At 38.2% G+C, this 17820-nt stretch overlaps 1 protein-coding gene across 2 annotated transcripts in view; it reads right to left on the reverse strand.

The window, feature by feature from the left end:
* kcnc3b (potassium voltage-gated channel, Shaw-related subfamily, member 3b) overlaps nt 1–17820 on the reverse strand; it is a 69462-nt gene that overhangs the window by 38771 nt on the left and 12871 nt on the right. The gene's annotated exons all lie outside the window — the stretch shown is intronic.

Below are 17820 nucleotides of genomic sequence, written 5' to 3' on the forward strand. Positions count from 1 at the left end.
ATCATTTACTCACCCTTATGTTGTTCCAAAACAGTTTTTCCCATCCAATTGAGCTATTTTGAAAATGCAGTAGCAGTTTAAAATGTTATAGTTGTTAGTTACGTTTTTTGGACTACTTTTAAAATGTACTGCAGTTGCCAAAATGTTTATTGGTAAACATAAAAATGTGGACACTTTAAATTTGACTTTGAGCTGAAAATGTTTCCTGGACCTGGCAACACAGTGAATTACTTTCTTTCTGTTAGGCAGACTGTAGGGACAGACAGCCTCAGTCACCATTCACTTTCTGTTAGGCAGACTGTAGGGACAGACAGCCTCAGTCACCATTCACTTTCTGTTAGGCAGACTGGTAGGGACAGACAGCCTCAGTCACCATTCACTTTCTGTTAGGCAGACTGGTCCCTACCATAGGGACCTCAGTCACCATTCACTTTCTGTTAGGCAGATTGGTCCCAACACACAGCCTCAGTCACCATTCACTTTCTGTTAGGCAGACTAATCCCTGCCATAGGGACCTCAGTCACCATTCACTTTCTGTTAGGCAGACTGGTCCCAACAGACAGCCTCAGTCACCATTCACTTTCTGTTAGGCAGACTGGTCCCTACCATAGGGACCTCAGTCACCATTCACTTTCTGTTAGGCAGAATGGTCCCTACCATAGGGACCTCAGTCACCATTGACTTTCTGTTAGGCAGACTGGTCCCAACAGACAGCCTCAGTCACCATTCACTTTCTGTTAGGCAGACTGGTAGGGACAGACAGCCTCAGTCACCATTCACTTTCATTATGGAAAAAGGTTGCAATGAAAGTGAATGGTGACTGAGTATTTTCTTTTCTTTTTTGTTTTTTTGGTGAACTCTTTAAACGTCTGCATCTCCTGAGTTGTGCGTTGAGATTTTTTTGTATATAGAAAATGTAAATGCATACAGGATTTATATATTCCTAAAGGTACATACAGAACAGACACTGCAAAAGTACACGCACACACCTACTCTCTGACATACACACTCTTTGTCTATTTCATGTATCAGCAATGGAGGAAATACATCATGCTGACTGTCACATGGGAATGACCCATTACATCAGGAAAGATACCTGAGAGAAAGAGTGAGAGAGTGAGTGATCGTTAATTTGATGTAACACAGGACACTGCGGGATACTGAAGGTCATGGGGGACAGTGTGTGTGTGTGTGTGTGTGTGTGTGTGTGTGTGTGTGTGTGTGTGTGTGTGTTGTATGCTGGAGACATACCTATAATAACAGCCAGTGTTTCACACATACATTAGAAGGACATGAATATTACTTTTTAATCATATGAATGTTACATGCTAGCGAGCACCTAAAACAGACGTTTTACTAATACGTTTATTAGTTAAACTGTGATCCGAGTGTATTGTGATGCGTTACATTTCATTAACGTTTACTGTGCTGACACATTCTGTATACAACGAATGAAACAGTGTTGCATTAATGTGCTATTACTTCAAAACCAAAGATTAAAACGCTTCGTAATATTCACATACCGTTGCATGTGTGTTCACAGGTGTTGCATGCACGTGTTGGACATTCTGTGTTCGCATCATCCAGCATTTAAGCATCCGGCCTGTTTGCTATTCTCTCTAGAACACTGCAGTGTTACCATGTACGTTTGTCCTTGCAACACACAGCCCACCCTCTTTTCACTGACTCCCTCTAACTCTCTCGTCTCATTCACTTTCAGTCTCTCTCTCTATCTGTGTCCTTAATCTAACTGAAAGCTTTGTGACAGAAAAAAAATGCTTTGTTATAGAAACGGCAAAGTCACTTGCACACACACACACACACACACACACACACATAAAGACGCAAACACACACGAGAGCGCAGAACTTTTACATTTGCAAAAAAGTACCTTGAAAACAGGGTATATATATACACTTGTATGTACATATGTGTGGGTATAAGTGTGTGTGCACTGAGTAGAAAGTCAAACTGATCAACCATTGAGACCCTATAAACTTTTTTTTTCTTTAAAAAGTACCATGTTTTTGGGACATGTTTTACCATGATATATTCTTTGACATTCCTAAAAGAACCATGTAAATACCATGGTACACGACTATGCTTATATCTCAGTATCATGTTACCTTTGGATAATTGAGATCCCAAGATCAATCTTTTACTTTTACTTTCAAGTTTACAACAGTTTCAGTTGTGTTGATTATTCAATCTGCTCAAGTAAATAGCAATTGAACTGCATGTTATTTTTTATTAATATTTTTGTACTGTACCAGTTAGAAGTTATCCTATATAATTTACAGCATTAGTTGAAAGAGAATTTCTTATAATTTAAATACACCCAAATTCATCAGAATTTAATCAAATTTTATCAAAATCGAATCGAGAGCTTGTGAATCGAGTCAAATTGGGAAATCTCTATTACATAATTCTCAGTGTTTCACTGAAGTGGGCGGTTGCTGCAGAGCTCTTTTGGTGGATCTTTCCTTTCAGAATTAGTAGTATAGTATAGTAGTATAGTTATAGTATAGTAATAGTATAGTAGTATAGTAATAGTATAGTAGTATAGTAATAGTATAGTAGTATAGTTATAGTATAGTAGTATAGTAATAGTATAGTAGTATAGTAATAGTATAGTAGTATAGTTATAGTATAGTGGTATAGTAATAGTATAGTAGTATTGTTATAGTATAGTAGTATAGTAATAGTATAGTAGTATAGTAACAGTATAGTAGTATAGTTATAGTATAGTAGTATAGTAATAGTATAGTAGTATAGTAATAGTATAGTAGTATAGTTATAGTATAGTAGTATAGTAATAGTATAGTAGTATAGTTATAGTATAGTAGTATAGTAATAGTATAGTAGTATAGTTATAGTATAGTAGTATAGTAATAGTATAGTAGTATAGTAATAGTATAGTAGTATAGTTATAGTATAGTAGTATAGTAATAGTATAGTAGTATAGTTATAGTATAGTAGTATAGTAATAGTATAGTAGTATAGTTATAGTATAGTAGTATAGTAATAGTATAGTAGTATAGTTCTTTGAAAGGAATGACAAAATTAAACGTGATTTTTTTTTTTTAAATGAATTTGAAATAACATGGACTCATGCCTTCAGCTGAAGCATATACCATCAATTAACAACGTCAGAGCTTATGGTGGTCTGTCTTTAAAAGTTAATAAGTTAATAATCAATTCCCCTATGGAAAAAATGAATAGGATTTTTACTTCTGGAACCAGACTTTTGCGCTATATAAGAAAGGCATTGAACATTAAACCATAGCCATTATTTGCAAGCTGAACTAGGTTTGTAGTATGTTTATTGGAAACAAAGATGCCAAGGACAAAACTTCTGGCGCCCCAATCCACAAGGGCCTCGACTGAAAAAAGGGGAAATCTCTTCCAGTTAAACATTCTCCAATATTCCACATCTCATTACAGTTGGAACACTATGATCCCAGATTCTGAAGATTAAGCATCTGTATGTGCGTATTGATTCTGACAACAGGGTGTGATATTGCTGCTCTGATGCGGCTCAGCAGGATATGATCTCATCACCACAGGAAGTTCCGATTATCACTCAGATGAAATTACCCAGCAGGCCAAAGCTCGGGTTCCCAGTGGAGCAGACATGAAACTAAAGCGATTGACTCGCCACAACACACACACACACACACACACACACACACACACACACACACACACACACACACACACACACACACACACACTCCTGTGTCAGGGAAAAATGAAACGCTTTGTGTAGGGTCTTCCAAAGTCCTGGCGCCAATCACTCACACTTGCAAGAGCGAGAGTCTAGTGCATGTAAGCGTTTCTCCAATACATCGTTTGTAAGGTATACACAGAACTAGATAGGTAAAGTTTTTCAAGACAAACTTTGATGTTGGCTTGACAAAGCCTTATCTGAAAGCCAGTTTTAAATGTTGGAAGTTTGGATGGTTGTACAGACATTACAGTAAGACAAACAGCCGGTTAGCAAGCTAGATAGATAATCAGACAAACTGTCACATAGATAGAGAGAGACAGAGCAACTTAAAGCAGATTAAAGGCCTTTTGTGGGTTTGTTTACATTTAAAAAAATCTTTACAGTTGGCGATTGAATTAACTAGCAATCCGTTGTCCCATCTGAACAGCCCATCAAGGAGATTTTTCTGATATTTGATTGTCCTCTGTGCAAAAACTGTAAGTCCAATCAGCTAGAAAAGACAGAGCTCACTAAGTCAGAGCAATCTGAAGGTCTGTACCAAGTTTGGTGGATGTAACTTGAAAGCTTTTGGAGATAATTTGAAAAACCCTAAACCAAGTGTGTAGAAGAACAGTATATTGGCTTTGTCAAGCCAACATAATCACAGTAAAAACCGCACAAGACAATGAAAATGATTCATGAGGCACTTCACAGGTCCTCCTACAAAGCTTAGGTGAGGAAACTTCACACCAGCTTTTCCGTGGGACCTCATTGCCATTACCGATCATCGAGGACCTCTTTGTGGACATCAGGATGAATATGGTAAGACAGCTGTTTAAATCAGCCAAGGGACATGACAGCATACTTGTCTTTGTCAATTAAGCAACCAGGAGCCTGAAAGCCAAGCCCATGAGAAAAGCCAACTGAAGAGCTGTTCAATTCGTTGATCCTCTCAAGCCGTGTCTAGATCGGCAATTAAATATTCATGAAGCAGGGCGGCAGAGTCTCTGAGCTCATGGTGGACTCCTGAGGGTCACTGAGGTGAGGCTCATCTGGACTTCAGTTCAACAACCATGAGATAGATGCAGAGACATTCACAATTCTCTGACACAAAGTCTAAGTCAAGTTTTATGCCACCATTTCACTAGCGCTGACATTTGCATTTGACCAGTGCACTTCACCTTCTAGTGGCAGTCGTGATGAACTTTCAATTTGCTAGCGATGGATTGCATTTGTTGAAAGCACAGGCTGCAATTTATGTTTCTCCCCATGGGTGCCCTAATGAACTAGAAAATGTAGTGTCGTACCAACTATGTTCATTTCTACAGATAATTAGTATATATGAAGAATTTCAGTCAGGATTTAGGCCCCATCACAATACAGAGACTTCACTTATCAGAGTTACAAATGACTTGCTCCTATCATCTGATCGCGGCTGCATTTCTCTTCTATTGCTTTTAGATCTTAGTGTTGCCTTCGACACGATAGATCACAACATTCACTTGAACAGGCTTGAGAATTATGTTGGCATTAGTGGACTTGCATTAAATGGATTAGGTCCTATTTAGCAGACCGTTACCACTTTGTCTGAGTAAACGAGGAATTGTCAAAGCAAACAAAAGTTAAGTATGGAGTGCCACAGGGATCAGTTTTAGGGCCTCTGCTTATCTCCTTATAGATGATTCCCCTGGGAGATATTATCAGGAATCATGGAATAAGTTTCCACTGTTATGCAGAGGATACCCAACTTTATATTTCTTAGAAACCCGACGAAATTTCACAGTTCTCCAAATTAGCAGAGTGTATCAGTGAAATCAAAGATTGGAAGGCCAGACATTTTCTTCAACTCAATTCCGACAAAACAGCGGTACTAATTATTGAACCAAAAACTTCTAAACATAAGCCGCTAAAATATAATTTGACTCTTGATGGATGTACTGTTACATTGTCTTCTACACTGAAGAACTTGTTATATTTTATACCAATCTGTTCATTGAAAATCAAATTACCAATGTTTGTATAACAGAATTCTTCCACCTCTAAAATATTGCTATGTTACGACACATGCTCTCTGTTGCTGATGCCGAAAAACTAATTAATGCATTCAAGACCTCAAGACTAGATTATTGTAATGCACTACTGGGAGGATGTCCTGCAAGTTCAATAAATAAACTTCAATTGGTTCAAAATGCAGCAGCCAGAATGTTGACCAGAACCAAGAAATTTGATCATATCAGCTCAATTTTATCATCGTTACATTGGATACCTCTTAAATTTCATTTTAATTTAAACATTTTGTTAACTACGGAGGCGAGAACCGGCTTGACGATATAAATAATAGTTTAATGAAGAACTAAACAAAAAGACAAACACACAAAGGTGTCAGACAGCTGCCTGTAAATCTCCCTCTCTCACACTGCAGCTTCCAGTCGGCCTTTATCCCTCTCTGAGGCTTGATTAGCCTGATTAGGGGCTGGGTGTGCAGCATAACGACCGCCCTCTGCCCGGTCACAATAATGTTTAAAATGTTTCGGCAAAAGACGTAAAACATATGTGCGTTAACATGATTGAAAATCTCGTACTAACCTATTCTATGTAAAGTTATAGCCATGATGACGTAATGTTGAACAGTAGTCCGCCTCAAAATAATGATTTAAACAACTTTACACCTAACATAATTCACAAATTTAACTGAAAATGAGCGTGAATGCATGTTCTTTTATAAAAATTTAAATCTTCACATTTCTACTTTTAAACACAACAATTAATTTACATTTTTCAAGAAAAGGAGAGACGAGCCAAAATTGTTTTTCTGGTAATCAACCTTATGCCACAAACACTGTCGATGGAGCTTAACTGGTGTTAAACCTGGAATGTTCCTTTAAATCTGTTTTGGGAACACTCTTCTGTATGTTGCAGGTTAGTTTTATAAACTGTTGCAGGACAATTAATTTAATATATTTTTAAAAATATTTATTTATTTAGGGAATGGCCCAAGCCTTCATCCTCCGATCCAACACCCTCCGTTCCCAGACGTGACCTCCGGTCCCAGACGTGATTAATGGGATTGAGATCCGGGCCCTTCGCTGACCATGGCAGAACACTGACATTCCTGTCATGCAGGAAATCCCGCACAGAATGAGCAGTATGGCTGGTGGCATTGTTATGCTGGAGGGTCATGTCAGGATGAGCCTGAAGGAAGGGTACCACATGAGGGAGGAGGATGTCTTCCCTGTAACGCACAGCGTTAGTATTGCATGCAATGACAACAAGATCAGTCCGATGATGCTGTGACACACCACCCCAGACCATGATGGACCCTCCACCTCCAAATCGATCCCGCTCCAGAGTACAGGCCTCGGTGTAACGCTCATTCCTTCGACGATAAACGAGAGTCCGACCATCACCCCTGGTGAGACAAAACCGCTTCTCATCAGTGAAGAGCACTTTTTGCCAGTCCTGTCTGGTCCAGTGAAGGCGGTTTGTGCCCATAGGCAACGTTGTTGCCGGTGTTGTCTGGTAAAGACCTGTCTTACAACAGGCCTACAAGCCCTCAGTCCAGCCTCTCTCAGCCTATTGCGGACAGTCTGAGCACTGATGGAGAGATTGTGTGTTCCTTTGTTTTGTTACACGTGGTCTGCCACTGCGAGGACAATCAGCTGTCCTTCCTGTCTCCCTGTAGTGCTGTCTTATGCGTCTCACAGTACGGACATTGCAATTTATTGCCCTGGCACATCTGCAGTCCTCATGCCTCCATGCACCATGCCTAAGGCACGTTCACGCATATAAGCAGGGACCATGAGCATCAATGCTCTATTAGTTTCAGCAGACGCTCTCTACCTCTGTTAGCATTGCCTGGAATTGCCTACATGTGCACCACCACGTCTCCTGAGCTCTCAGTCCCTCTGAGGCTTGTTGTTGTGCTGCTATTGGTCCAGCCTCCTCCATCTTCTGGTCGGAGTACTCAGACTCAAATAAATATGGCTGTGCAAAAACTTGTATCTCCTTTTCTCCTCTTAAATCAAAATCTTCTGACATTTTTGTTTAACTACACTACATCTTTGTTTAAATTTGCTTCAATTTGTTTATGGTGTTCGGTCTGGTATGGTGTTTGGGTGAACTATCCCTTCTCTTTACCTGCCGTGAGGATATAAAATAGTGGATGTCAAAAAATGTCCTCCAACTCAATGAAGACAAAACTGAAGCAATTGGTTTTGAATTTGTTCAGGCTTTTTCAATAGCTGCACCTAAGTTGTGGAACAGTCTTCCGAGAACTTTTTCAACACACTTACTCATGTGAACACCCGTTCACAATGAAGAGCATGCAACTGACGTCAAGATTTTCACTGCAAAAAGACTTTTCAGTGACATTTCAGGTTGTTTCTCACCAAAACCAAATTGTATGCCTTCAGAAGACTTATGAATATGATGCAGGACTACTTTTATTATACTTTTGGGTCCTTTTTAAGCTTTTTATTTAAGCTTAAGTCACTATCAACAGCCATTGCATTGAAAAGGCAGATGGCAATATTTATTAAAGCGTCTCATTTAGGACTGTGTTCAGACTGCAGGCAAATCAGATTTTTTCAGGCAGACTGTCCTCACTATTAATTGCAAGTGATCAAATTAGATTTGCAAGTTCAAACATAACAAACCTATCTGCATGGGTTGCTTTTGGTATTACGTAGGTGTGCCCATGTGACGATGCTTTCAAAACAGACGCGGGAAAAATGGAGGTGCATCATCTTGCTCTCCAAATAAGCACCCTGTCCACGGTGCAGAACACATATTGTGCAGAACAAATATTGTAATGTTCTGTGCTGCAGTCACTGATTTTTTAATGTCAACTTTGTGTGTTGCGTTAAGAGTGATGCAAAAGACCATTTGAATGGTTTTTTTGCTGTCCAGACTATCAAAAACTCATCTGGATACAATGTGGATATGCAAAAAAATAGATTTTTAGTGGCAGTCTGAACAAGGCCTAAGTGTCTGGAACAATGTCAGTGCATTCTCTAAGCAAAGCACAATGTCTCTGACAAAGCTGCCAAGAGCAGTTTGTTCAATATGACTGCTATTGAATGGGATTCAGACACCCCGTTGATATGATCAGGCCTGATGGGAGGAGGTGTTCCAGGACTTTGAGGGCCGGAGGGTTGTTGGAAGCAGACTCCATGCAAGCACTACGCACCCATTAGCATTAATATACTGTATGAGTCTGGGCTGTTTATGGGTATGGATTACAAGATACTCACACCTACAAACCTTACTGTTACACATGACCTTCATAGGCTGATGTGCTTATGTGGACAAACATGCAACTGCAGACATTTCCAGAGTAAAATCACAATGTAATATCAGCTACTGGACATCAGAGTGAGAGACAGGTTGAAACAACAAAATATCATTTTTAACATCAGCAGCCTAAACACACTCAATTAACTTTCCCATGTATAAAGCGATAATCCCAAAGGCTGCTTCTGATGTTGCCATAATCAGGAATGATCTTTGAGACATCATGCAGATGAAATGACATCACCAAAGGAATTTTAACTCTCAATGTACATTATGCACTCAGCCATATAGTGTATGAATTTTCAAAGTGTAGTATCATCCCAAATGTAAGTACATCAGCTGAAGGAAGTGACGTTTCAAACGCATGCGATGTGTTGCTGCTAGCTTTAGCGCGTTAGCCAACCTCAGTTATTTGTAACTAACACAGCATTGGGTGATGGTAAAGCATTAGAAATGTGATGTCTTCACTGAAGCTTCACTAGTAGCTACATATATTCTATTATTTACATTTGTTTTGTTTCATAGTACAATTATTATCTTTGCATTTTCAGTGTAAACACACTAATCGCACTACTAACATTACAAAATGACATAGAATAGTGTACAAAGTAACAAAATTGCAAATCCATGGTGTTTTTATATACTGTATAGGGGAGAGTGGGGCACAAACTAACTCTGGGCTGGTTGTAACACACATGGTTTCAAAGTTTCCATACAAACTGGTAAGACGAAACATAATTTGTTTGATGCCATATCAACACTATGTAGAGAAAAAAATTGCGGCAAAATATAAAATAAAAAATGTGATAAATTGAATTTTGCTGCTGTTAAATGAACTTTTGGCGATATCTTCCAAAAGTTCACTTTCATGTCTGTTTTTAGTGTTTATTTAAAACAAGGCAACCTTGGTATTATTTTAATCTCCAATCTGTAAGCTAGCATCATGCGTAGCATTTTAATTCTTAGCTAACCAGCAGAAGTGATCAGCCAGTTTTAAACCCCAGATGCTCTGACAGGGCATCTTGTAACACTGCGTTACAACGTCACATGCCACAATTAGAGCAAAATATATGCGATTCCATGCAGTCAGATATGTAATTTACATAATTGTCCTATATGCATTTGTGTGTGTGTATGTGTGTGTATGTCTGTGTGTGTGTGTGTGTGTGTGTGTGTGTGTGTGTGTGTGTGTGAGTGTGTGAGTGTGTGAGTGTGCGCACGCATGTGTTTGTTGTGCCATCAATCCATGCACTATTTCGGCCAATGCTGTGGCATTATTGTGTCTTCATTGTCAAGTGGCAAAATTATTGCTATCTTACACATGACAAAGCTAATAAGTGACTTTAATTGACATAATCATTTAGGTTAATCTTCTAGGCATTTTAATTAGATCAGATACAATCGTAAGAAGGGGACTTTAGCTGTCATATAGTCATGTTTCAATGTGCCCCACTTATGAGACACGTTAAAACACTTCACTTTCCTTTTTTCCAGGTAGAGGATGAAAAAATGATATGCTGTATTCATGAAACATTACCACATGTATGTACCAGACATGTGTAAAAACATTTGAAAAAAAAAAAACCCTTCTAACCACAAATGCATTTACACAAACTTAAAAAGTGTTAGTTTGTGCCCCGCTCTCCACTACCATGGTGTTGAATAGAGATGGGAGTCATAAGAAATTTAACGATTCAAGATCCATTAACCAGTTTTAAATTCTTCCAAATGGTGTGTTCACAGATGTTTTAAATAAAATATTATATAGGATATATAAGAAGATATATATATATAAGATATTTCTTTGCTATGTCCCTGAAGAAAAAGTTATATTTTATGTTACCACAAAATATATATAGCCTACATAATACACACACTATATATAAATACTTTGAGTCTCATGTTTTATATTTCTGCATCAATGGACATCTTCCAGGTCTCTTCCAAGATTTAGACATTACTGTGTTAAGAGAAGTACATTTAGTAGTACACTTAAGGTAGTACACTTGCTCTGACAGGTTTCATGGAGGCTGTTGCAGTACACAGCAGGGGTACTCAATTTTGGAAAGCCAAGATGCCGGAAAGCAGGATCCCTTTAGCCATGAGGGACACACTCTGTTTTATTTACATATTTTAATAACTTTTTTATATTAATGAGGCGAGCAGACTGTGCTATATGCTATTTAATACATCATGGACACACGTAATTAACACAAGGAAAATAAAACTTTATATAAAGCAAACACATATATATACAGGGTTGGGAGGGATACTTTTGAAATGTATCCCACTACAGATTACAGATTACATGCTGTAAAATGTAATTTGTAATGTATTTCGTTAGATTACTCAAGGTCAGTAACGTAATATAAATACTTTGGATTACTTTTTCAGCACTGGTAGATTTTTTCACTTGTTTTGACTATAAAAACTCTGCCAGTACAGTCAGACAAAATACACATTAAAAATACATTCTCTGAAAATCATAAATATATTATGCTGTGTTGTTTCTAAAATAATATTAATCAAATTTATATTGTTTTAAGGATTTTTTGATATTTTTACAGGAAAACAATACAACAATTATTATCAAGAATATGATTTTTGCCCTAATATCAAAGATATTACTAGAAAAAAATTAATTATGATCCAATGTGAATTTTCCTGATATAATAAATATGATAGTGTCTGGTAACATGTGCATGTAAAATGGCTAGAAATAGCATTTTAGCTTAGCGTAAAGCTGACAATTTACACAAGGTTTATTTCTATTTCTTCTGCTCCAAACTTACTTCAAATGTACTTCTCTGTCTGCTTGTATGAATGTAACACATCATAAGAAAGTGTTTCACCGCTGTTCAAATGCACTTTGGATCACATCAGTTATATGTATAAATGTTTTCCATCTGAAAGGACTAAATATGAAATTAAACAAATGACAATAAAAGGCTTCAGTAATCTCTTCAGTAATCTAAATACTTTTTGAATGTAACTGTATTCTCATTACCAATGATTTAAATTGTAACTGTAGCGGAATACAGTTACTTATATTTTGTATTTTTAAAACGTAATTCCGTTACAAGTATTCCGTTACTCTCTAACCCTGTAGTTCTAAGGTAATGAGTTCATATAGGCCAATATGTTTTTTTCTTGTTTATTTTAAAAGATTCACAAAAGTTTTGTCCATACTGCTTTGGAATGCAACACTCTAAAAAATGACAATGTGCAATTAAAATGTACATTTTGAGAAATGTAAAAAAAAAAAAAAGAAAAGTTTTGCCATACATAGAAAGATGACGATCTGTTCTATTATTAATGTCAAAGACTGTCATGACACAGTGGCCACCTAGTGAACACACACACACACACACACACACACACACACACACACACACACACACACACACACATGTTGTGTTTCCATGTTTTATGGGGACTTTCCATAGACATAATGGTTTTTATACTGTACAAACTTTATATTCTATCCCCTAAACCTAACCCTACCCCTAAACCTAACCCTCACAGAAAACATTCTGCATTTTTACATTTTCAAAAAACATAATTTAGTATAATTTATAAGCTGTTTTCCTCATGGGGACCGACAAAATGTCCCCACAAGGTCAAAAATTTCGGGTTTTACTATCCTTATGGGGACATTTGGTCCCCACAAAGTGATAAATACACGCTCACACACACACACACACACACACATCCAATAGCTCAAAAAGCGCTTCAATAATTCATCATTATTACACTCTTTCCAGAGTTATTTTAAGGTACAAATAACTAAGCTTTTGGGAGAAGATGTCTCAACTCCGTTATTGTAGGATTACCCTTTTTTCCTGTTATTACTGTTCGTGAGGAGCGTATATAGACTCCCGAGACTCCGTTGATTCGCGCCATAGCAATAATGAGCAGGTGTGGAAGAGAGACTCTCATGCGCGTGCATGTTTAAAGTGAATGAGAGCGTGCACAAACTGTTATCAATGCGCATGTGCAGACACTGTTTCATAAAGTGTCTTATAATCAGATTTATTTTTGCAGATTTTAATTTTAATGAATTTTTTTTATCTGTTTGCTGTTCCTCTCCTCTATAACGGTGCAGTAGTTTATCAATAATTAGCGTAAATGCGCTAGAAAATTAACACACACACAAAAAAAAAAAATCATACACACTTACAAATTTGATGTGATGTCAACTTCAGATGGAACAAAAAAGATGATTTGCTGGCCGCCTGTTGAGTACCATAGGTATGCAGTATATGAGTCTACTTGATTGAGTTTTTTCCTGGCCATTTACTGTCACCTCTCCACTGACCCCCCCAAAAACCCAAAAGGAATAAATGATTGTCACAAATTGTTGCAAGAATATACTCACACATCTATCAATCAAAGTATTAGATATCAAAGGATAAAAGGAGATGTTAGGTTGAACAAAAGCCTCAGTCACCATTCACTTTCATTGCATGGAACATTTTGCATGTGCTTTTGTGTTCCACAGAACAACATAAATCAAACGAGTTTGGAACAACATGATGGTGAGTAAATGATGACAGATTTTCCATTTCAGGGTGAACTGTTCTTTTAACCTTCAAATGTAAATGCTTATGAGAGATTAATTGATCACCGTGTGACCGTTTATAATGCGTGTATTAGAAGATTCGTTCTCAATAACCTTCAGGAGTGTCACGTGCCACTGAACAGTACTACTTGCAGTAAAGTCAGCTGTACGGAGCTCTGCGTGTGCGCATGTTGATCGAATGACTTCAGATAGATGATCAATCAGAAGTCAACAGAAAGTGGGGGAGGAGGGCGGCCAGAGACTTTAGTTGAAGATGTTAAAATGAGTCCATAAACCATTTCTCTACCCCCATCTATCTCCTTTTATTTCTCTCTCATGTCCTATTATGTCTAGTCTCTCCCCCTCTTAAAGGGCTAGTTCACCCAAACAAAGAAAATTATGTCATCGTTTACTCACCCTCATGTGGTTCCAAACCAATATGACTTTCTTTCTCGTATGGAACACAAAAGTTGATATTTAATACATCGGACATTTTCTTTTGTCTTCCGCACACCAAATCAAATGGATTTAAAAGGACTTGAGGGTGAGTAAATGATGACAGAAGTTTCATTTTTGGGTGAACTATCCCTTTAAATATCCGCTCTCTTTCAATCTCTCTCTGCTGTATCACTCCATCAGTTTTTTCCCCCATATTCCTTCTGATATTCTGCATCTATCTCACCCTCTCTCACTCATGTCTTGCTCTGCTGCACAGCTCTCATTGCGTAGAGAGTAGTATTGCGGCAATGTTGTGCATGTGTGTGTGTGTGTGTGTGTGTGCGTGTGCGTGTGCGTGTGTTAAGCAGCTTCCTGGGTGTTGGTATGAGTAACATACAGATTATTGCTCGCCTCATAAATGTTTCACAGTTGACCTGTGCTGTGAATCTATAGCAACCAGCTTTAAATCACGCCAGTAATATCCTTTCATTCACCATCCTCTATTTGTCCTTTCACTATAACTCTTTTCTGCCAGCATCTCTCACTCTCTTTTGTCCCCGCCATAGGTCTAATGTTCTATTGTAGAGGATTTAAAGGGAATAGTTCACCCAAAAATGTAATTTCTGTTATTATTCACTCTCATGTTGATCCAAACCCATATGATTTCCTTCTTTAGGTGAAAAACAAAAGGAGACAGAATAGATAAACTATAGATACAAGGCAGAATGTTAGAGCCTCATCTCATGAAAATGTTGTGACATTTTGCAAAATGATATTGTGTGGTTCATTACACCTTTCGTGGCAGTTCCGAGATGAAATGCCCACTGTGTGGCGCTAAAAACGAGTTCAATGTTCTCCCAAACAGATGAGGTTTAGGTTATTGTTCTATTGAGTTTGAAATCAACAAAACCGACTGTACCTTCCAACCTTAAACTTTAAACCCAACCATTTAAAAGTGTTATCAAAGCAAATGCGAGAAGAAAAATGCAAATTCTGAAGCAACCGCGTAATTTTTCTGTGCTTCTATGACACTTTCGGCTCTTGTGTTGACTCGCATGCTCTTCAGAACTCGTACTCAAGTACTTTGCTACAGTAAAAGTGTTTTGATGTGATAAGATAGGTCAAAAAGTTTGTGTTTATGAACTGATAATCTGCCATTTTACTTGTGATTTGTGTGAAAGGCAATAAAAGTCATTAGACACCTTTCCACTATCGGGCCAGTGCGAGCCAGGGCTATCAAATGGCCAGCCGGGCAAATAGCCTCCGAACTCCAGCCACGAGACCAACATCTATCTGTGTTCCCACCATTTAATACTCCTTTAATATGCCGCCCTGGTGCCAACATCACACCCCCCTTCTATTTGACAAGCAAGCTGAGGTATTATATTATCTAGTTATCTATAATATCATGTTTATATTGTTTGAAAAACATTAGCTAGCTAGCAAGAAAGTTAGCATTGAAAACTCAGCGACTGTAAATTCCATGGTGTCCCGAGTGTTCTCTTCACTAACAGCGGGATGATGTCCCAGCACCGCGTACATGATCTCAAACCATGGAAAGTTCTTTCTTTGGGCACTGTCCACTGTGATTTTATTTGAGCTGTACTGTCCCCACATTTTTATTTAAAAAATGTTCTCGTATCTGTACCGTTGTGGGCTGGGAACACAACCTGGCAAGTTTGGCGAAACTCTGAAACTCAATCCCCTGTTTGCCTTGTTTGACCCAAGGGTAATCGGCAGGCCAAAGGCCATTGGCCCTGAGGAGGTACAATGAAGCCCCGGAAGTGACAATGAGAATGCAAATGGCCATGGCACGCACTAACAAACCCTCAATTGGCCCTAATAGTGAAAACGGGCTATTGTTATTGTAGCGCTTATTATGTTCATTTCATCAGGAAACTGCCATGATGTTCGTCGTCATTTTCTGCATATTGCTGCGCTGTTTTGTGGTCCGTTCTGCATAACGTGGCAGCTCATTTTTGCTTATAGCGGCCCATTCGGCACGTTTCATGGCCGACTCACCGGCCCACTTGGTTCTCTCGATGGCCAGTCCACCCCTGATTGGCCCCAAAGTGCGACGGCCCCCCGGGAAAATGCCCGGTATGCCAGATTACCAGTCCAGCCCTGACCATGTTAACTCCTTTAACAAAATGTCAGATTTCCTTGCTTCCATTGAAACGCACAAGATGCCGATTGGAACATTCTCAAATCATGATGGATAACATGACCATCATGTTTTGCACATGTCGATTACACGCCAGCTCAAGTGTATGCTGTCAATAAAGCAAAAGGGGGACAAACCTCATACTAAGAAATTCTTAAATTCATGTAAATTTTTCAATTCAGCTTATCACTTAAATAGATAAGCTGATAATATATAATGAAAAAAGTATAAAGTTTGAAAATGCAAACTAGAAAATTTAATTAAATGTAAAATAGAAGCATTTTGGAATTGGCCATTCAAAAACCCATATTGGTTGACTACTAATCGGATGAGTACATGCGACTATGCATGTTCATGCATGCCTGCACACAGCAATAGCTATACAGTAGCCATGGCTAACAAGCAAGGTGAATGAACTGTGTACAATATTGACCTGTGAGTGATATTTAGACAATGGAGATGCATTGCCCAGGTATCCAGTGTTAAACAGTGAACTATAAACATATTTGTAATGCACAAACACACAGACAGGTACTGTACTGTACTATCTATCTATCCACAAACATGACACACAAAAAAGGGAAGCTACAACAAATAATCATCACCATATACACTGATGAATCTGAAAATATGTGGTCTACGCCCTATAGTTGGGTCAATGTTGGCAAAAGGGCATAGATTTTCTACATATACAACTTTCCTGTAGCAGAACCTTAGGTCATTTCCTCAGTCAATCACTTAAACACACATTCTCCCGCCCCCCACACACATACTGTATACTGCAAGAACGTGCCACCTCATGTGCAAACACATTAAAAAATTAGGCTTTAAACATTTAACTAAGTCTCTAAGCAAATATATGAATTATGATCATTTATAGGCTATTTTTAATTTCAATCAAATCATATTAAACCAATGCCACTGTATATCTGCAAAAGCAAACGTTTTCCTCAGTAAATGCAGTTAGAATCACGTAAGATGCAACATGAGCATGTGTCATTAGCTCTTAAAACAATAACATGCATCCACATGAAAATTACCAAGGACATGATTAAGAAACCAGCGTCTGTGTTTCCTACGTTGGCCATTGGAAGCATAAAAGATTCATTAGAGCAGTGGTTTTATGGTCTATAAATGCAGTTACTGTAATGTGGCCACTACTGTAAAGCACAACACTTTAAAACATCTGAAACAAAGACTGGGAATGATGATGCTCAATCCAGTGCATGCAATTATGTCCAGAAATATGGGGGTATGTGAGGCTGATAGTGGTACAATACCTATTCCTGGAGACATATGCATTGGGAATACTCTCGATTGGTCTGATTTTGTTATGACGGGCTGATTTGTTTGGCCAACTACTGCAAACATGCAACTTTTTCCATTCACTAAAACAGTCACATGACAAAGGTGGAAATGCAAATGCATGTTACTGTAACAGTTAGTCCCTTAGCTAAAGCTTATATCCAAAGCCACTCACTGCCCACAGTACAGTCTTACTCAAGGGCACTATACAAGTTCATGGATCAAACCTTCGGGAGATTAAACCTACAACCTCTCAGTTACCAATCCAAATATTTAAACACAACATCACCTTTATGTAAACTACAAATTCAAGTGACTTAAATGGGTTAACATAGAGGTACACTGAGGAGC

This window comes from Xyrauchen texanus, chromosome 41 (assembly GCF_025860055.1).
Source record: "Xyrauchen texanus isolate HMW12.3.18 chromosome 41, RBS_HiC_50CHRs, whole genome shotgun sequence".
In the NCBI taxonomy this organism is placed as follows: Eukaryota; Metazoa; Chordata; class Actinopteri; order Cypriniformes; family Catostomidae; genus Xyrauchen; species Xyrauchen texanus.